Source organism: Lonchura striata, chromosome 2 (genome assembly GCF_050655825.1).
Source record: "Lonchura striata isolate lonStrDom1 chromosome 2, ASM5065582v1, whole genome shotgun sequence".
NCBI classification, from domain to species: Eukaryota; Metazoa; Chordata; class Aves; order Passeriformes; family Estrildidae; genus Lonchura; species Lonchura striata.
In genome coordinates this window covers 37367841-37390486 of record NC_140704.1, presented here as the reverse complement: position 1 = coordinate 37390486, position 22646 = coordinate 37367841, and the positions used below count along the sequence as shown (strand labels likewise).

The window sequence follows — 22646 nt, the reverse complement described above, 5'->3', positions numbered from 1 at the left end:
ACTCAAAATCCCCTGTCCCTTCCTTTGTGAATGCACTATTATTTTGTTGAATGAGTACAAAGAGATTTATGGCTCACATCTTGCTTAATGGACTCTATAGGATAGTCTATTTCAAGAACACATAATGCTTTACAAAAAGTTAGAATTCTTCACATACCTCTTCTGTACTGGGCCTAATTTTGCAGTATTTGACAACAATCACTCTCCAGTGTCCTCCCACTCTTGATCTAAAGGTTCCCAGAGTATCGGTAAAGCCACAGGCAGACAGTAATTTTCCAAACCATTTGCCAGCTGAAAACACTGCTGCTCCTTTGCTGTTTGTTTTTGACCTCTGCCAAGGGTTATCCTCCCAGCATTGCCAGCAAAGAAGGGATCACAAGAGAAGTCTTTAATCTGTTCCAGTCTGGGTTGCCTTACTTCAATGCAGTATGAGCCAGAGCAGATGACATCATCCAAGACCTATTTGGAAGCACTCCTACTGTGCTGTCCAGCAGCAGCACTGTGAGGGTTGTACTTCCAGCTGGAGGACAGCAAGAGGCATTGGGCAGGAGGTCTTAGCCCAGTATCACTTGACTTCGATGGTCTATCAGAGTCTTCAGGAAGGCACAGAGGAGTATTGGCTAGGGGCAGGGATAGTCATAAAATGCTCTGGTATGCCCATACCAAAAGCTATGCTATTCATCATATGTAGTAAACTCAGAGTTATCTCAATAATGAAATAATATCTTAAAAATATAATTGCACCTTCCCTTTCCAGCTGCCCCATGCTGTGATATAAAAGACATGGACCATCCTGGTTTTGATTTTTGTTTTGCTTTCAAACACAGAGGCAGTTTGGACTTTCATGAATCATTACCAGATGAAGATTGTCAGACTTTTACAAGCAGTTTACAAATTATTCCCTTGTGAGTTTGTGAATCTTTACACAAAGTGAATAAGAGAAAAGTGAGTGAATAAATTGCTGATTGTGGGTTATGTTTTGGGGTAACTGATGGATGTTATTAAAATTGAGGGGGGAATAGGTTATAAAAAATGTAGTTGTAAAAGGGAGTTACAAAATATACACAAGTCAGTTAGATGAATATTATTAATACATGAGTCAGTTATATAATTTCTAGAACTTCTGTTTGAAGAAAAAGGACACACAAGGGAAGGTCAATAGAAAAATATAAAAAGATTCCTTTCCAGTACCCTCTAGACAGTGACTTTATTGTTATGTTTACATTTGCTATTTCAGATTGGGATAATATCATAGATATATCCAAATAACAAAGAAAAAAACAATGATATAATGGGCAACATCTGTATACATAAACAAGTATTTCCTATGCTTAGCTTTTACAAAGCACTCCCAGCTTCTGTTATTCACCAATTGCATTTTGCAAGCACAACTCTACAGGTAAAAACATTTTATGCATTCTAGTACAAGCCATGTTTGTGACTATACTGACTGTTTAAAAATGTTTGCTTCTATCTTTTTTAAAAAATCAAAATGCTATCTGAAAGAAATTACTAAAACAGAAAAACATTGCTATTGCCTTCCTTTAAGATGCTGAGACAGAGAGAAAGGAAAAGTTTCTGTCTTTTCAGAAAGATTCATACACATTCATTTTGAGTTTCTTTTTCCTTTTTTTCTCCTCCCTACTATATTCTATGTAGAGTTAAAATTTCTTCTGTTAAAAAGCTTATCTTTTTCATGTCAGCTTATGCTGTCTGCTGTATTGCAAAATGCAGTCAGGTTTCAGATTGAAATGGAAGTGAGTTTGGAAAAAACACAGCCAATTTACCTACTCTTTGAGGTTCTTAATAACATTAGAAATATAAATGCATCACAGAAAGAGTGATTTTGTTAAAAGACAATCATCAAATAAAATATAGATTTTTAACAATCAAAGGATGAAAGTGCACTTAACCCTAGTGGCAGAGTGTGCATGTAATGACAAATTTAATCTCAAAAGGTTTGATCTGCTGCTGCTGAAATCAATGGCAAAACTTCCAAGTACTTCAGTGAAGAAAGGAACAGGTCAAAAAAGTTACATACTGATTTAAGACAAACCACTGTTTTCTGCAGATTCAGTATGGTCTACTTTTTTCCCCTGAATCTTTAGTATCTAATAGATAAATTGAGACTGGACTAGAAAGTCCATTGCATTCCAGACCTCAATCCCACTGTAATATGTGAATTTGTCCAAATTTTAATTCATTTACATGCATCCCAGGATAACTGATCATTTCTTGTTTAGATACCAAGTTATAATAAAAATATACTGTCACTTTGGGGGAAAATGATACCAGAAGCCACCAGAATAGAAAATAGTCTCATGATTGAATGATATTACGAATAGAATATAGTCTTATATAGAAAATAGTTTTATGATTGATTGATGTTGGTCCATTGATTGATGGACCCTGACCCACAGCACATCTGGGGCCAGGGTCTTTGCACCAGACTCCAGCATGGTTCATGAATTGCAGTAGGGACAGAAAGACAAGACTGGTAGTGGCTCAGAAATGAGCAGGTAGTGTGCCTTTCTGATTTTCTCCACCCTGTCTGAAAGCAGTTCTCTTTATTTCATGGGGCTGTTGGCTGGGAAAAGATTTCTGATCCAGATATTACTGCTTTCAGAGTTATAAGCTCCATTTTTCAAGAGGCAGACTAGCAATGGTAAGAAATTTTCCACTCTCAGGCTGTATCCAAGGACTTGAAAGCCCTGCAGTACACTTTGGGTAACAACCTATATAGAGATAGAGGATTAAACATTTAATAATAGAAATGGAAATCAGAGTTCTGAAAAAAGCTATCTGAGCTCAGTGCCTGGATGTCAGCTTGGGATTTTGTCCTAAAATGTTTACCAAGCAAGTGGATGGAGACAGACTCAAGCACACATTCCTCTGGAAGAACTGAGCACTTGTTTTAGAAGTATTTTAGTCTTCTGATTTGTTTAACTAACAATTAAGAGCAAGTGATGAATTTCCTCCTCTCACTTTATTCCCTCCTCATTTTGGTCACTGGAATACAAATGTCACTTTGTCACACTTCTCTGGGATACTGAATTTTTTGTAGTGTGGATTCACCATACCTGCTTTGGTTTTCCTGCCCAAAGAGGTTTTGTTTCATTATGCATCTGGATCTTTGCTTGGCTTTGTCTTTATATTTTGCCACTCCAAACTTATTTATGCTAATTTAGATGGGTTTAGCATGTATTAAGAATAAATTATGGATTGTTGCAGTGCTTAGAAAATAACCAAAAAAAACTTCTTTACCAACACATTCACCTATTAATTTTCTCAGTTCATCATTGCCATTACATTTAAGTCAAACCGATACAAAAATGCCACAACAGAGAATGAAATTTCTGAACTATACACATCTTTAAATTCATGAGGCTCCATGAGGGTCTTCAATAGTAATTTCATACATTTGTGACATTTGTGTGTCCACAATTACTTTACATAATAGTTGTATATTACTGATTGTGTACACATGGAAAAACTTAGATAAAAAGACCCTTTTCAGTTTTGCAGATAATTTTAAGTTAATCTCTCTTTTAAGCTGCAGTTTTGTGTGTCATTAATGTCACTGTGTTTGCACTACATCTGATGAGTGTGCAGAGATGCCTCAAACAGCTCATTATGTCCCACACAGATATGATGAACAAACTTCAGAGTAGTTTCATTATCCTGGCTCTAAATGGGCAAATTAATCCACACTGATCTCCTTGATATTCAGATACAGATTCACATACCCAGCCTTATCTGTGCCACACTACCACAAACAATTCAGGTTCCAGTGTGAGCACAGATGGTAAGAAAAGGTGCATATCTAGGCCTACAAATGGCCACTGAGATTTTCAAGTGGTTTCCCTGTGATAAATAAATACGTGCTTACAAGACTGTCCTCAAATTACATGTGTTCAACCTCAGCAAACCAAGATACCAAGACAACAAAAATTCAAATTGACACTAAAGAAGCCTTTACGTAGAATTTGCCTTGTATTTACCTGATTCCAGTTTTCAAGTTTGTTTTATTTTGGATCTCCAGCAATCCATAGAGAATCATATAAAAAGCCCTTAGAGATCTAAAATGACACTAGACCTTTCTAGCTGCCAGCCTGTTAACACTAGTTAAGGCAAAGTAAAACTTTTCATAGATGAAAAATTTAGATTTGAGAATGGAAGTCTACTTCTATAAAGCAGTCCCTCTCCAAAAACATTCTCACAACTCACCCAGATTGATGTGGATTCATCAATAATCTGATTCCACCCCTCTCACGTCCACACACAAAAATTTGATTCTACTCCTCTCTGTCCACTACCATACACACAAATTTGCCTCTGTATATGCCTCATTTTTATCCTGATTGTTAAAATAAGTTCAAAATTACTAGTGATGTTATTCTGATTTAATTTTTTTAGGCTATAGTGTTCATAACCCTTCTGCGTCTGTCTTGTGCAACTATCCTTTTTTTAATGTGAAGTAAAAGATGGATGATGTGTAGAATGGATCCTATCTGGTCCTGAAAGAGATACTTAATGTTTCATCTTGTCTTGTGATTACTGGCTAGGAAAAAACATTATTGATTTAAAACTCAAAGCCTTTCTATTCCTCAGGTGTGTTCTGGCACAGAACATAAGCAGACCTGCCATTCTAAACTTATTTATTGCTAACTAAAGATGAGTGTTTATGTTTTCAAAGAGACGTGTAATTCAGTAAAAATAAAAGCATACTTGGTTTATTTCCAGATCCAGTTTCAACTGAATTCCCCACAGGTAGGAAACAAGGAGAGGTGATAAATTTTTCAGATTATACTTTAAGTCTCCTGGTTGGAAACGACACAGCAGCCTTATAGCATTTCAAACAATTAGAACAGAGGTGAGGATCCAGGGGAAATAAAAAGCTGAGGGAGCCCAGAATAATAGGCTGAGGTTAAATTGGACAGGACAGATAATCAGACTGGACTTGTAGCTCCTGCTGTCCTTGTGGAGGTTAAGTCTGTCCATAAATAAGACTATCAGTCTATGATTCTGTAAAGACATATGATGATCAAGGTCACAAATCAAAGATAAGGTAAAAAAGGAATCTTTTTCCAACAAATTTAATACATAAAATAGGATAAATAGAATAAAATTTATTCTATTAAATACATAAAATAAAATAAATTTTACAAGTGCTGTGTTCACAAATTCAATCCAGAATAGAATTTCAGTTATTTCAGAGGAAGGCTTATTCTAAAACATGAAAAAAACCACAAAACTACATATTTACCCCATATCATAAATTTGCTATATTATTTTTAAGCATTAAGATTTTTGTGGTAGCACATGTATCTTTTTTCACATATTTCTGCTGCTGCAAAATGTTGTTTTTCATTCACTATGACCAATAGAAACATGATTTTTATAGATCAGCAGAAAAGACTGTTCACAAAAAGGAGTGTGAAATCACTCAGCACTTACAGTACTTCATATTTCCAAAGGGTTGCACTCACATGAATAGACAGATTGTAATTGACTCTACTGCAGACTGAATGATGAAGATTTGTCCTTTTAATGGAGAGAAAAAAATTGGTGGGAGGTTGGGGGTGTGGATGTGAAATGAATTGCTTCATCCTCCCCAGTAGAGGGACAACTAGAAGAGATCAAATACACACAAGAACCTATGTACACAAACATAGCTAAAGTATTTGAGTGTGTTTATTCTTCTATGTGAAAAATAAGAATAGGGGAAAATGTGCCCATTTCCAGCCTTAGTAGCCTCACAGAAAGGACAGAATATTCATATCCCATATTCAGAAATATACTGAAATGAACCAAGTGAATTAGCAGACTTCCTGGTTTATATATGTAGGGAAGTCCACTGGCTCCTGCTTTCTGAATACTCAGGTGGTTCAAAGAGAAAAGAGGGGCCACTGGCAGCTTCAGTGTATCTGCTGAATGCTGAATGAAATCCACATTTCTCCAAACCAGGAAGCATAGACATAAGATGCAGAATACTCCAACATATAAAGGCAGGTAACATAGTGGTAAGATAACTGTCAGTGACATCACTACTCTGTCAAACAGGAATAGGTGCAGAACGATGTTTTTGTGCATTTTAGCTCCATTCCATTAGGAACTGGCATTGTGACCACTGTTCTGGTTTACTGGAAAAATGCTGAAAGCCACTGTTGCTTCACAAGTGTCTTTGGGTGTTTTACATACCTCTGGGTAGCACTAGATGGTAAGAAAACACATTCTAACATGTACTATATGCATCTGAGCTCAGAGAAATCTGGTGTATATTACCCCAAAGCCTCTAGAGTGCTCCTTAGAGGGGCAATTGTGTGTTTCTTCTGTTAGATGCAGGACACATGGATCTGCTTCCTGTGATCTCATAAGTTCAGGAGTGTCTGGAAAAAATATAGTGTTAGATGACACAATACTTGTAAAAGCAAGGGATTGATACTTTATGATAGGTAACATTTATTTAGTGCAAAGTTTGCCTACAGGTAGCTGTTGTGCATACCTGAGTTAGGAGACCACTGGTGTAACTCCCAGAAAAGTTACAGCTCTGTGTGAGGGTTTTTTCTTGATGGCATGCTCCTGATGTTTATAGGAAAGCCACTGTACCTAGATGACATTAGACGACAAGTTTCCCAGTACTCATAAACCTTTTAATGTTCTATCTGGACACTGAAATAAAGCCCAGGGCTTTAGAAAATGTTATCTTACACACAGACCTCAGCAATTGTGTATCTGCACATGGAAAAAAACTCTCCATTGTTTTTTTTTTTTTTTTTCTGTGCTGCTACCAAAGGCAATTGATAAAACAGCTATTGATTATTTGTTGCTAGAACTTACTATTAACAGTAAAGTATTGATAAGAAATGCTTCTTAAAAACAGCCTCCAACAAAATTTCACCCTCCACCTTTGAAGATTTCTTTCCTGTGTGCCCCACTGCTGATGCCTAGTGAACTGTCTTTCTTTGTCCCCATGCTCACCTGGACACATAAATCCAAGGCAGTACCCACCTTAAACTTGCCACTGGAATATTTTCTCTCCAGATTATCAGTGCTGGTTTGTTGAGTATCATCAATATGATGTGATCAGTAGGGCTTGACAGCCCTCAGCAGAATGGCCTGGAGAAATGAAAATGGCCAAGAGGATTAGTTCAGCTGTCAAAACTATCCAGGCTTTTCATTCCTAACTCAGCCTTAACTACACCAACACTTCAATCTTATCTGATGTTTACATTACTGTAGAAATACTCGGGTAAATATTTCCACTGCTAGCTCCATAATGGCAACCTACAGGCAGGTTATTGGTTGTTTCAAAATCAAAGCCCACTTAAGAACCCAAAAAGCCTCACTAGAGAGTTCTCTTTTATGAGGGAGAATTTCTTTCTGTTGCTACAATACCTCCTGAACACTGGATAAGAGACCAAAACACCTCAACATTTCCAGCAATGCAGCTCTTTGCTTTATAAAAGACGTGCAAAGAAGGTGAATGTGAAAAATTTCAGAGTTTTTCAACCTCTGTCATGGGGAGTTTCATATGTTGCAGGGAGTGACACGGATGAAGAAAAGTAGAATCTGCAAGTCATCTGTATGAGCTGACAGGAAACCTCCCAACTGTGGACACAGAGCCTGCTTGCAAATACTTAACTAGTAACACAACTATTTCCAAAGTCAATCTTATTTCCAGAAAGTCCCACGACATGTTTACTGCTTCAAACAGGGTAAAGTCTCAATTAGATGCCAAAAAGTCATCTGAGCCTGCCCAAAAGAGACTTGGAATCTGATATGACACTTTAATCTCGTTTGGAAATAGTCTTGCAATAATTATAAAAATATTTTCTTCTGTAGCTAGCAGATAGGCTTCAATACATACTCTGTGATATATCCTGATCAGCTTATACAGGCCTTCACTCAATATACCTCATCAAATGTATTTCAGTCTGCAAATCTGCTCCTTGCACAGCAGGTTTGACCAAAGGCTCACTGAAAATAGCATGTCTGCACCCACAAGAAATTAAAGAACCAATTAAATAATTGCCATATTTTTCAAATAATGCTGTTTAGTCACAAAGATTCAATATTTTGCTTGCCTAAAACTGTAATGTTGACAGTTATTTCCAAGAGGCAGGAGACTGACCCTTTGGGCAGCCCTACACAGTTCCTCTGTCACAGCTGCTTTGAGGCCAGCAAGAGCAAAAGCTGTAGATCTGGAGGAGCTCAGAACCTTGGGGCAAGAGGGTTTTTTTGTCAAAACCAGAGGAATCTAGCTGGTTTTGGGTATTAAGGCAGGGAAATCTGTCAGTCTGTTTTGCTCGGTTTCTTCACTGACCAGAAATGCAAGGCAGTGGCAGAATCAAAACTAGTACATCGCTGTCACTTCCCTCTCCTCTAAAGACACTGGGCACACCTGCTCTTTTGAACATACCAGGAACACCTTTCAGCCCTCTAAGCCTCTTCAAAGACCTGATCTCCTACTGAGGGCAGTCTTAGGCCATTCCTTCCTCTTTGATCATGCTTCTGTTCATTCAGTATCTTCAAATATCTGCATATCACATCAATCCTGAGTCAGAGGGGCACAGTCAGAAAAGTTCTTCCTGGATCAAAGCATTTCTCTTGACAAATACAATAAGACCATTCAATACAGGAGACACTGACTCTTTGGGGTCAATTTCATAAGCCAGGGCAACAGAAAGTTAGGTCCCTAATACACAACATTTAATATTACAGCAGTAATACTTAATTTTGTCACCCCTTTTTCTTAAAGCATTTTTACTTTTCAGAAAGAAAACGCTTAAAACACCACTTGAAGCATATGAAATCTATGAAATCTAGGAAATGAGAGATGGGAGTCAATATTGTATGTGTTGTGTGGGAATTAGCTTGCATTCAGGGTAATTTTAAAAAAGTGCTGAGACTTAAGTTATTTTCTACTTCAATAAACTTTATTGAACAGCTATGTTGCTCTATCTCAATATGCTTGTTTAATGTTCAGACCCATGCACTACCTCTGCCCAGCTCCAATGTGTACCTCACCTTATGTACACTTTTGCTACAGCTGTTATATGAGCGGAATAGTTCAAGGGATTATAAATTGCAACGCAACATGGAGCATAATGCTAATATTTGGTGCCTGCACTGGTTTCTGCAATGCACAAGAAAAGCACTCAAGTTCTCTTTGAAATGTGTATAAGCAGTCATTTTCTTTAGTGAAAAGAAATTGCAATGGAAAATGGTACCCCTCCTTGAGAGCACAAATAGCAACAAATTCCAGAATGCAAGGCACGTGCACTGATTATCTGTGAATTATCTGAGATTTTTATCCTCCTCAATCTTTGCAGAATTATACTTTGCTGATAAAATGTCTCTCCAGATTTTATAGGGATATATATACAAACACTATAAACACAGAATAGAGCACAGCCTTGAGGCAAATAGAGCTTCTTACACTGAACTGCAGGGTACTTCTGCTGAAGTAGTCATTTCCCAATTATTATGTTAGTGCAAGATAAATATGAGTTAACAGAAGTATCCAGCTGCCAAGCTCAAAAACAAAACAAAAAGACAATCTCATGTTATAGAGATTTTCCTGCTGCTTAATTCTTCTGTCTGCTCCTGTGCAAACAGTCACCTTTTTAATGAAGAAATGGTCCATAAAGCTGCAAGAATGAAAAATTAGATATATATTCAATTAGCTGTAGTACTGTTGGCATGACACTTCAGGTCAGCTGGAAAGCTTTGAAAAGCAAGACATTCTTAACTTAAAGTAGAAAATCTGAATGCAAACTCAGCTGGCTTAACTGTGAAGCTGTTCTGGCAAACCACTGGAAAACAAATTGAATGTAGCCCTCCTGGGAAGGAACCCTAATAAACTGGAGGACAACTTGTCTGCTAGCATTTTGATTTTGCCTTCATATTGTTCAGGTCTTTGTGAGATTAAGGAAGTAAGTTTCACTTACAGGAATGATTACCCTGTGCAGTTAGAGGTAAGGGCTTATTTTATCCTCCCCATGCAGCTAACATCCATCAAAGAAATGGCTTCCTATACATAGCCTGCTTTCCATGAGTTTATTTTCAAAAGTTGACCATCATTTCACAGGCACAGGCAACACCTGAACAATTTACTCCGGCATACTTTTGTGCTTACAGCCCATACCAGGGTAACAAATGTGATGAGCTGCACACCCATCTGAGTGGCTGCTGTGCAGGCAGAACACAGAGACACATGTTAGCTGCCAGCCTGGCCTGCACCTGCAGGAACACTAGTTATGCCAGTGACATTACGTATCTAAACAGGAATAGAAGGCGAGGGACATTGCTGTAGGGGACCTCTAAGGGAACACATGGTCTCAATTTACTACCCATGACAATCTATAACCATAATAATCCCTCTGTAGTCAACATCCTTACAGACACGATATAAATACTAATTCTTTTTCAGCTGCTTGTTTGCCAAATCCTAAGGTATTTGTTCCAGCAACATCTACTCATGAAAATACTGCCACCTGTGATGAGATTTAATGCAAATCCTATCTTTGCTCAGTTTTTCCTATTTAAGGAATTGTACCAAGATAATTGTACCAATGCACTGAGTAAGACTCCTGATACTCTGTTTTTAATTTGTGTTCTCCCATTCCCCCCAACATAGCTACAGTCTTTGCTCCTCAAAACAATAGGTACAACACGGGATAATACCCTTTCTGTGTTTAGTTATGCTTATAGCTCAGGAGATTATAACATGTCAGAGTGGCACGTGGATCAGAAGCACAAGTATAGGCAAGACCTGAAAGAAGACACAGATCCTTTACAGTGGAATTTGTTTCCACAATCAATTTCAATGAACCCCGTTTAGCCACTCAGCTAGCAGAAAACAAACTTCAAATTAGGCTTCCAGTTTGAATGTGGTTTCATGTGATGATATCCTGCCATAAGGGATGGCTAGAATCCACTTGGACTTCTACTGGATAGTGTCTCAGAATCCAGCTCCTGGAAGATACTTAGTACCATTTCATCCAGGAAAGTCTCCAACATCTTGATTTAAATTAAAAATCATAAGGTTAAACAAATTCCTTGTTTCACAAAATGGTGATAGATATTAATTTCCGGTTTAGTCTGTGACAAAGATTATCACATATATAATGATTACTGTTTGTAATTATATTACCATATGTCAGAGTGACACAGGCAGATTTAATTTAGGTTCAGTAAGGACCAGGTTTTTAGGTCTCATGAAACCTTTGCTGGCACAGGCCCAGGCTAAGGAAAAAAACATAGCAATTTACTAATCTTTTGTGGCTTCAGGGCAGCTGTAGGTCAGTGTGACCCCAGAAAATTTTGGTCACTAGCAAGTTAGACCAGGTTTAGTAAGAACAGTGCTCCTAAACACCTGAGACAAAGCATCACTGAGCAGCATGAGATGAGAATGAAGACTACATTCCTTCTTCCTTTTTTCTTACCTTTTAGTATCTCCCAAACAATACCCAAGACATTAATCTCCTCTGAACTGCAGCAACCTTCACTTTTATTTGTACTACTGAAATCCCTTATATATGCTCTGTTCTGTTCCACTTTAGTTCTTAAAATTCTTATGCAGAATTAATCTAGCAATTTCATCATTTTCCCCTCTTTCATTTGTCCAATTATGTTAATGACTATGAATATTCCAGAAAAAAAAGATAGATCTGGAGTGCTTCAGACAGGCTGGCACAGTAGTCACTGAAGATGATTTTAGATGCCATGGATTGGGTTCACATTTTCCTGCCATGGTGCAGCACTAAAAAAAACAAAGTCCCATCTAGCACAGACAGCTGTGTTAGAGAACTGAAATTACCTGGTACTTTCACAAGTAATGTCCTGGCTGCATCTGAGAGTGACTCTAATATTCAGGCTCACTTTATATACATTTCTTTCATAAACAAAGACATTAGGACTGTATTCTCTCTTGAGTACAAACAAAGAAGTTACAGCCATTTTTACATCCTTGCTTTGTTTTTCATACAATCTTATTCCATACTCAGTTCTAGGAAACCATTTAATAGTGCCAGAGTTCCTGTACTGACCATATTTGCATTGCATCATCAGGCTTCACTGAGCATGTAACGAGAAATGCAGAATACTGCCTTCTACATATAACTAGACTTATTGAGAAAGTTATTTTAAATTCATTTAATCAGAAAGTTAAAAGATAAAGAAGTGGCTGTTTATAATGCTTCACAAAATGCTTAGTAAACTGCTCAGAATCAAATATCTGAAGGCACTGTCAAGCAGGTTTACTTATTATTTAATAAGTCACTGTGATTATAGTGATTTCTACTACTCAGGCCGGGAAGATGGAATGGATGGAACAAAGCAGTAATATGCAGTAAACTGTCATATACCATCTTCAAGAGAATGACAGAAGCCAAGAGAATGGGAGAAGCAGCGTCAGCATCTCAGAAGAAATACTATCATGGAAGAAAATATGCTAAACAGCACTGAGCCAGCAATAAAAATGTGCAGTGACCAAACACAAGGCTGAAATGGTTATTGAGAAATTCCCACTCAAAACACAAGCTAAGCCTCTCACTCACACACTTGATATTTCCAGAATGAGCAAATGTTCAGGAGCACTCTTGATTTTGAGATAAGGCAACTGGGAAGAAGACCACAGATGGAATAGATAAGCTGTAACTAAGCTGCATTCTGCTGAAAACTCTACAAACTCTTCAAAGAAATAAGAGGATCTGTGCCTGTTTGCAGCAGCTGAAGGTCTTTCTCTGCCATACATCTTTAAGATCAAAACAGAGTTCATCATATGTTAAGGAAAAAGCATTGACAAATATTTTACCAATTTAAGTTCACATTCAAAGGGAATCAAAGGTATGAAATCAACCTTTCATTTGGCAACTGGTTAGCCAGAGAAAAGCATGAGCAAGTCATTCAGTAGAAATTATAACAACCACCACAATGGCTCCAATAGAATTAAAAACTGAATCAAACATAAATTAGTTCACTTCCTAGCAACATTTAAACTGTGCCATTTGTGTCTGATGCAAATAAGCCACTCCAAAGTACACAATCTAACTTTGTGTTAACCTGAAAATTTATGTCTCTCTGTTGCAGTCACTGTCTATACAGTTGGGGGAGCATTCTTTTTCACTTGGGGATTTTTTTTTAGACTTCAGTTCAAGAAAATAGCAATTATTTTAAGTTTTCCTCATAAGTATGAAAATTGCATCTTATTCCCCAGAGTTTACTGAAGTCAGTGAATGTTAAAGTAAATAAAGGTAGATTCATTGCTTTTAATGGAACAATATAAAAGTTGGTTGTTTCCTTCAGGTTTTGGTACCTTGAACATTCATAGGCCAAAACACAAAGACTTGTGTGCTGTTTCCTTTGGGTAACAGTTTATCTCAATCCTAAATGTAAAAGTTAAGAAATTCCTTCCTCTTTTTTTGTTCATTTGTAAAAATATATTCGCTTACTCCTGGGATACTGCAGAGTATTTTACCAAAAAAAGAGTTGTACTGTAGTGTGACACAAACTTCAGATCCAATACTGTCTGCATTTCCAGCCACTCTTCACATTAAGAGAAATAATTGGTGCATTTTTCAGAGTAGCTTGCCAAAATGGTACTAGAGGGCAGGCAGTATTTTTGAACCAAGGAGAATAAAGCAAATTCAAAAGCCAAATATCTTCCCCTAAGGATATTCTATGTCCCATTAGGCCTAGGTCAATTACAGTTTCAGATATTATTGCTTAGGAATTATAACTTCATACCACAAAATGTCTGTTCTATTACTCATACAATAATCTATTGCATTTCTAAAAACAATTCTGGATCAATGGTCAATAAAGACCATCAAAAGGATGCAAAGGTGTATAATCAAGCTTTTATCTTGCCTTAGCCACTTCTAGGCAATTAATATTTAATAACATATATTAAGAGGGTTTTTTTTCTGAGTTTATGCCTAATGTAGAATTCTCTAAAGTGAAATATTTGCCAGTGGCAATCTCTTTCATACAATATTAGCATATCCAATTCTTCCCTTGTGGGATGTTTCAGCATATAATATTAATTCACAATTAGGTAATGTACTCATTTTAGCAATCTCCTGTGTTCTCATTAATTAAAAACCTGGTAAAATCACTTGTAGTCTATTCAATTTTACTTTGTTTGCTTTGCTTTGACTTTTTTCTTTTTCTTTTTTTCCCCTGTCTTATTTCCAGAGTGATACTGTTTTTATAGAAAATTGCTACCAATGCCTGCCCCATATTCAGCACAGTATTCAGGAGTTACTCAATGGATGGATCTAACAGCTTCAGGCAGGGTGGTATTTTTTAAAATTTGGTGTGGTTTACTTATCTATATTAATATAAATATAACTCTAATACAACAATAATTTTGCTTTACTGTAGGTTTTGTTCTATTGTAATTTCTTTTACAATCCAAGTTTAAAATTATTTCTATTTCCTTTCTTTCTTGTCAGAATGAGTAATGAAATTGCTAAAAAATTGCATTCTTGCTGAAATTCTCAGGTGAGTTGTTCAAATTATGACTGCTCACCTTTCCATTATACAGGTATTTGTGAGTTGTTACATAAATCTTCATACAAATTTTGATTGAGGAAATGAAATAATCAAGACATGAGACATGAAATACTGGAGAATCATCCTTCAAGAGGTTTCACTACATGTTTAATTCTCATAAAAAAAGAAAGGAGTCATTGTAATGAATGAGAGTACTCTGCATCCATAGAGTAGTAGATGAACTAAGATATAAAACCTGTGTCAGCTCTCAGAGGTTACAGACTCTTATTTCATAGTTACTGCTGTCTAGGACAGAGATTCTAGTATTAAACCTCAAAGTTTGAACAGAGTTTTCTTTTAAAAAGGTCAGAATGTTTTGGAACATTTTACTAAAGGTGTTTTTTTTTTCGTTTTCTGTAACTTAATGTTAATAACTATATTCCTTTCTATAGTTGACAGCTTGGCTGTAGGATTTCTTTTGCAATACATCTTCTTGTCACAAGTTTTTATGACCAAACTTTATATCATCAGTTAAAGGATGGAACAAGCTATTTTAAAGATGAACTTCAATAGACTAAAATACAGGTTTTTTAAAGAAAAGTAATTATCAGAGCAATGTCTAACTTAAACTCTACCAAGCCAGAATGCAAACCCCTTCAAAGAAAAGGTTATATGTTAAAATTGTTTTCTTGTTATGACAGCCATTTTTTTTTTCTTTCAGGATACTTTTAAAACCAGATTCTGATGAACTAATATCAAGCAGGCTGTTCCCATTTATTTCAAAAGGAATTTTGGAGTTTACGTATTTATAGCATATAGGTGACACGTTGCCTTGTGTTTCAGAGAAAAAAAATGTAGTTAGAGCAAAAATTACAAAGAGAGCCAAAAAAACCCAAAATACACTGGCAACATGTATTTGTCAGCTGAAAGAAAACAAGGTGAGAGACCAGAAAAGAGGCAGATGGAGAATGAAAGAAGACAAAGAAATGTGGAAGCAGGTATTGTAAAAATAGCTGAGCCTGGAAACCCTAATACCCAGAGACTGTATGTTTCTGATAAAGCAGATGAGGCTCGAGTAGAGAAGAAAAAAATTCATACGTGACTGGGTTGAAGAGAAAACAGAAATATGCAGACTGAGGGTCCCACCAAAAATGAAGTTAATCTTAAAATTGCAAGCCAGAATATCTCAGGAAAATTAATGAGAAACAAAGGCATTCAATGATCAGGTTTAAATCAGGGAAGCAGTAATAGCAGTATGTACTTTGGAGACATTGTGAACATCTCAGTGGCCATGAATTTGCAGTATAATATGATAGAGGGGGAACATAAAATCCAAGTAACAAACTCTGGCAACTAATCACAAAGTAGAGAGAAAACAGTTCCTTATCTACAATCTACATGGCTCTGCTACAGCTGTCTCTGGATTATTTCATTAATTAAGGGTAACTTATGGTCAAATATATATATATAAGCTCTGAATAGGGAAATGGGAAGAAGAAGAAAAAAAATACTCCATATTACTGGGTTAACTTGGGTTGGTTCATGGGACTCAGTGGGACAGAAGAAAAGATTAAATAGATACAGAAAGGTTTGGGGGAACTGAAGTAAACAGGTACAAACTGTCACAAACACTAGCAGCAAAATATGTTCTTGTAAGATGACAGGAGCCGAATCCAGATATCTAAATGTCCTTTTAGAAAATTACCTGAATTCTGTACAGACAGCAACACAGTTCTGCTCGTAGCCCTCAATCTGGTTCTTATTTCAGCTCCACTAAAACCACTAAACTCTCTATGATCTCTCTTGGCAAGCATGCCTCCCCCACCGTCAGTAATTTGGAGATATCAAGAAAACCCCAGCATACTTTTCCAAGGAAAGGAGGAGGTTTAGGGTGGAGGAGGACCATAAAAACAAATAAATACAAAGAACTCATGAACATCAAATCAGAAAGGTATTTGCTGAGCCTCCTCAAGCTGAGTCCCACAGGATGTAGCCCCACCTCTTCAAGAACTGCTCAGCTTTACCCAGACACATTTCTCAGAGTTTGAATGAGGGTGCAGAAAACCAGCTCACCACCCGGTGAGGCATCTGCATGCCTCAGCTTCTAGCCCAAAGTCCCTGGTTCCTGTTTGGACTGAAATGCAGCCATGAAAAGCAGTAAGACCACACTGGACTGTGATGAACTGAAGGCACTTCAGCTCAGTTTTATTTTCCTGGGATTCAGCTCTGCATAAGGAGCTGCTGCAAGTTGACTCTGACCCCCTGGGCCGAATGCAGCTCCCCTTTAGTTGGCAGCACACTGGGGGGAAGAGGAACTGAGACAGTTTGGGCACAGTCGCAGCTGCTGCCATGGCAGTGTGGGCATCACCAGCTCTGCATGCAGTACCCACTGAGTAGCTTCCTGCAGACTGTCCAGGAGGTGCAAGCAGGTCATTTGCGAGTCACTTGCCACACAGGCTTGGTTTATCTCCACAGTCTCAAACAAGTTGTTTGTACTTAGCCCTACAAGTAAAGACAACCGTCTTTACATGTCCCTTAAAATGATGTTTGAATCTGAGGGCCAGAACTGCTAAGTTTCCTCAGCAGCTCTCTTGGGGATTGTAAATAGAACTTCTCTATTGTTAAAAAAAAAAAAAAATTAAGAAAAAGAGGGAAAGGAAGATTACTCTGTATCCATGGCTACATGACTACACACCATATCATCAATACCATGTCTCTGAGCAGCTGAGAGTGTCTGACATATTTTGGAATTTTAATGAAACCCATCAGGGAATATCTGATAGGTAAAACATCTGGAAATCAAAAATCCAGGGAGCCATATAAAACTCAAGTGAGGATTGCTTCAATTCCCATTTTTGTCACACCTTTATATATTTTTAAGCACATTTCTACCTTTATCTCTGTCAAACCTGCTGTCAGAGCAGTTTGGTTATAACCCATTCCCAGCTGATGCTATCAAGCTGACCTCTGGTGAGGCAGGGCTGTCAGAGTAAGCGGATTCCAATGTACAGTTGTTGAAATTATAAATGACAGGGGCTATACACCAGAGAAAAATGTGATTATGCCATCACTCCAGTGCCCATTAAGCTCAGCAATTTCTAGCTCTTTGAAAAACTGAGATGTCATTTCTGCAACATCTTGAATGTAATAAAATCCACCATTTTAACACTGATTGCTTCTCAGGACCTAACTGGACTGTTATCTAAATAAACATTTCAGGAGGTTACTTACCTGTATCAGACTTTTAATTCATAATGTGAAGCTATATTGTTTTGGAAATAACAAGCTTTCAGTGACTCTGTGTCTGCCAGTGACCACAGCACCAGGATTTATAGCAGGAGACTTTCCAAAGCCTGGGAAGTACTTGGGCTCCTAAATCGCTCACTTTCCAAAATCTTGCAAGGACTGGCTCTGAGAAGTTCCCACACTGTCTGCTCTTTGAACTACCACAGAAGTACAGAAAAAAAAGTACTTTTAGCACTTCTACTCTTCTTCTGCAACTGGAGAGTGGAGTTAACTGAATTATCTGAACCTGAGATAGGTTTACATTTCACTTGAAGATTTTTTTGAAAAGCTTTTTTTATTTTTCCTGGAGTGGTTCTTCCTGCATGAACTCAAAAAACATGGAAAAATGTAAAAATGAATTTCACATCTATCTGTACCATAATGTGCCACAAAGTCAGGGTAGAACTTAATAGGGAACTGCTGGGAGGCTTCCCACGGATTGCACTGGGCTTTACATTAGATCCTGAGAAATCCAAACCCCTCTTTTTCTACTCAGCCAACTTCCACTTCTAGTTTTGTGTCAGACAAATAATGAAAAAGAGAACTCAGCCCTATTGAAGTAAGGACACCCAGGAAAATCAATCATGGAAGAGATCTTAATACATAAATGTTCTTGGGGAGAAAATTTAAAGAAACTTTTTCATCTTTGACCCAGAGACACTTAATGAACCTGGATGGAAAGTAATGTTTCTCATTGGAGAAATGTGTACTCAAGAACCATCTGAATGTTCATTTATGAGCTATGACTATGAATTAGCTGGAAATCTGGCTCAATGTAATGAAAAAAAAAAAAAAAAGCCACAGCAGGAAGCAAAATATAAACCAGTCCTACTTAAAAACTGATGACAGAAAGGCTACACAATGGAACAGAATGAAAGGACAGACTGCAGATGCAAAATACACTTACATCTTTTCAAAACCAAATAAATGGAGGACAGAAATTATTCAGTCCATACTTGTAAGTCACAAAGAAAGGATGTATATAAAAATGCTTGCTAGTGTTTGTGGGAGGGCTAATTTGCAGGTAGTGTCTCCCTGGAAGTGTTAGTTTTTATGTGAAAATAAGGGATGGTAAACCAAGCTTGGAAAAATTTAGATTTTAATCAAGATTTAGAGCTAAGAAACTAATTCTTTGACAGTTGAGACTTCACTATCCCAAATATATTCACAAGGGAAGGTTGCAGACAGCAGAAAGAGATTAAAAATATTTTTATCTCTTTCTTTCTAGTGTTACTGGCTTCAGCAAAGTTTTCCCTGGTTTATTCACTGCCGCTGAGAAAGCAGAAGGAAGCTTTTTAATTTAGTTTTAATGTGTTTTTTTCACTAAAAAAGGTGAAATGTGTGTATTACTAAAGATTAATTTAATTCTGACCTGTTAATCCTCACTAGATTATGGGATTCTTTGTTTATGTTCTTCTGTATTTATCTGTAACCATCAGCTCTGAAGTGCCACTGGGTTTAGAAAACAAATGTTTAAAGGAAAATATTTTTGTGTCTTGCTAATGCTGTTTTCCACCAGTTTTTCTATGTTGAACTCTATAGTATGCTACTTCTCCATTTTCTTGAGTTAAAGTGGTAGCCCAGAGAAAGATAGAAAGGTAACATTAGCAACCAGAAGACAGCCCCTTTTGTGTGTTATTTGCTGTTTATTTTCCAGCTAAGCTCTCAAGAATGACCAAACAGGTTCACACTGCTGTTCTTAGCCCAGATCTTCAAATAATTTCAAGATATTAAGCAACCCACACAGTTATTGTGAAGGCCTTCTGTCACCACAGGCCTCCAGCCAGGTATTAATTAGCATTGCCTCCCTGATTGCAGAAGGCTGATCAATTGCTTTATTACATCTTATATTATATATTATACTATACTTATTAAGAAACTCAGTAATCCTTTCAGCCAGACCAATACAGCTTTGACCTAACTGGTCAATCAATCCAAACACCATCCAGCATCCAATTAAGAAATCACCCTTTGGTAAACAAATCTCCATGACATGTTCCACATGTGCACAAGAGGAATTACAAATGGAGATATGAATTGTTTCTCATTCTTTTCTCTGATCTTCCCGCAGCCTTCCCCAGAAAACGCCTGGGAAAATCTGTGCCTGCTCTCTGTGGTCAGAGAACTGCTGCCACAGGCCTTTCACTTTTTCTGTGTCAAGTTTGAATTTTTAATCTTATGGAACTGGTTCCAATGTAAATCTCCCCGAGACACTACCCAGGAGATGCTGATGGCCTAGAAATACTGAAACTTTGAGAAAACCATGTTGTAAGAGAATCCTAAGACACCCTATACCACCAATGTTATTGAGCTTAGTCCCATATTTCTTTGCTCTTATTTTAGATTTGTTTCTATTTTATAATCTTCCTTTTCTTTGGTAAAAGTGTCAGTCTCCCCACTTACAGTTCTTCAAATAGCTGCATATAAATTCACAGCTGAAATATTTAATGTCTGAGTTTTACTGCAAAAAGCAACAATCCTGAAGACTACATTTTATAAAAATCGAAGATAAATAGCTTCAAGGTATAGCAAATTTAATCCTTCCTAAATCCTGATTTAAGAAAAAACTTTCACTGAGACATAGGGACAAGTAATAGTGAAGTCTGGATGTTGAAATGTGCAATGACTCACTCCTCTAGTAAAACAGTCTCCTACAAGTGCTACACATTTTTTTTTAAGTCGATAATTAGTATCACTAGAAAGTTAAGGAAAGCCACATTTGTGTGGGATGGAGATAATCTGGATCTAAAATGAAAGATGTGACTCATAACAAATGACAGTTAGGTATTAGATTGCATTTTTTTCTTCCTTCTTCAGTTAGCCAAAAAGTTTTACGTTACTCTATTTTTCTGAAGAAATATCTCACTTCCTCCTCATCTCCAACATTCTCCTCCAGTTTACAAGTTAGAATACTGAGAATCGTATTAAATCTATCTTGCCATTTACAAAAAGATATAATTTATTAGAAGAGCACTGTAAAAAATGGAGTGGAGTAGCACACCTTTTCAATCACTAGAAACTCACACATACACACCGAGGCCACAACAAATGATCCTGTTTCTGTTCCCTTCCTGGGCAATCTCTTTGGGCCATGCACAAGGAATCCATATGTTCTAAACTTCCAGGGAGAACCATTGTATCCCACCCTTCTGTCTATGGCTTATGTTTTGGTAGAGTAGTCCTGCCAGAGGAAAAGAGAACACCTTGGCTCAAGACCTGAAAGCTCTTGGCACAGATACAGACACTACTCTCAGAAATCCCAGTATCTGACTAATCTAAGCATGTCACCTTCCAAATTATTTGCCATGTAAGAACATGAGGTTTTTTGATAAATTCGATGCAATGTATGACAACAAGTAAAATCAATACCCTGAAAGACTTTGAACAGGAAAATCAAACAAGTTCAGTTATGCTTTTCAAAAGAAATACCCAGTTAGACATAGTTCTAAAAAGACCTCTTTCTTCACTGCTTCAAAAACCTGTTTGGACTTGGGGCAGAGCTCTGTGAAATGCAGAAAATCATTCCTCTGCCTGGGGACCCTTTCTTCATGATCTAAATTTTATTTCTCTGTTTACACTTTTAAATAGGACTCTGATTGTGATATTGCACATCTTTAAGTATTTCCTCACCTTGTCCTCCAACTCTGCAGTTGATATTGAGATCTCTTTCCCTTGCTCTTGCTTTGCTTGCTGCCTCACATTCTTTTGTATCATTTGGAAGAATATCAGCCCTCCTATGATATTATCAGGTTTTCATCCCCCCAAGACAAAGGTCAAGTTGCTCTGTTATTGTTCCTAGCTATTAATAGAAAGTTAAATCAAGGACATCCGCATGTCCCTCATGCCAGGAACATGGAAACAGACCCTGTGTAAGAAGATAAACAGTTTGTGAAATAAAACCCGTCTTTAAATTTTGGGAACTAGTGTCGAAAGCTAACACTCAAAAGCGTCTCATTTTATTTTCCATCCTTGATATTTACTTGACTTTGGATTTGAGGACAATATCTGCTCTTTAAAATGTGGCATCTGTGTTTAGACACCAGATCCATTAACTGCATTGACAGAGTAGGCCGAAGGAACAAAGACCAGAGAGAGTAATCCTCCACTAATGGAAGATGTCATATCTCCACAAAATCCATTTGCTGAGGTGACAGCCCATCTGTTGCTTTTGGTGAAAGTCACAACACCATGGGTAATAGTTTCACAGAGCTAAATTATCTTCTCTTACATATGAAAACTAGTCACACCATAATTGCAAACATTCTAAAGCTATTATTTTATTGCATACTGGCAGTTCTTGGCCATGTGAAATAGTTTTGCCTAGTTGTGAGTTCTGGGACATAAGCTGCAAAAAGCAAACACACAGACCATGTATGTCAATGACCTTAACATCATAAGACCTATTTGGGTCTGATTCTGTTTTCTGAAACAAATTTAGAGTGATGCCTTCTGTCAAGTTAATTACAGCCTCCTAAAACAATAAGTATTAAAAAACCCCTTTGTTCCATTTTAAAATCTAATTTCAATGTTAATGGAGTATTCTCAGAAATTTCTATGCTATAATGGCAGAGATCCCAAAATGCATCACACAAAGGGCTAGTGAGGACTACAATTTCTAGACTCTGTAAACTCACTTTTAGCATGCAGAAACTTCAATAAATTAAGTGGTTCATGTATGTTAAAACTGGCTTAATATGTGTGTTGAAGCTTTAGTAGAAGAGTGCCACAAGAGAATCAATTAATGGGAGTCTATTCAAAGGTGTAAATTAAGACAGCTAACATTAGTTACTTTAAATAGCTTCTTGGCAGGCATGTTAAGTTACTGTGTAGATTCCATTTCCCACTAGTAGGCATTAAGT

At 37.2% G+C, this 22646-nt stretch overlaps 1 long non-coding RNA gene across 2 annotated transcripts in view; it reads right to left on the bottom strand.

The window, feature by feature from the left end:
- Positions 1 to 1188: 1188 nt before the first annotated feature.
- LOC146768195 (uncharacterized) overlaps positions 1189 to 22646 on the bottom strand; it is a 46890-nt gene continuing 25432 nt past the window's right edge. For both annotated transcript variants that reach the window (XR_014951960.1, XR_014951959.1), the window contains exons 3-5: positions 7012 to 7119; positions 6506 to 6609; positions 1189 to 6389 (exon numbers count right to left, since the gene is read on the bottom strand). This is a non-coding gene — a long non-coding RNA (uncharacterized LOC146768195). The remainder of the gene's footprint in view (positions 6390 to 6505; positions 6610 to 7011; positions 7120 to 22646) is intronic.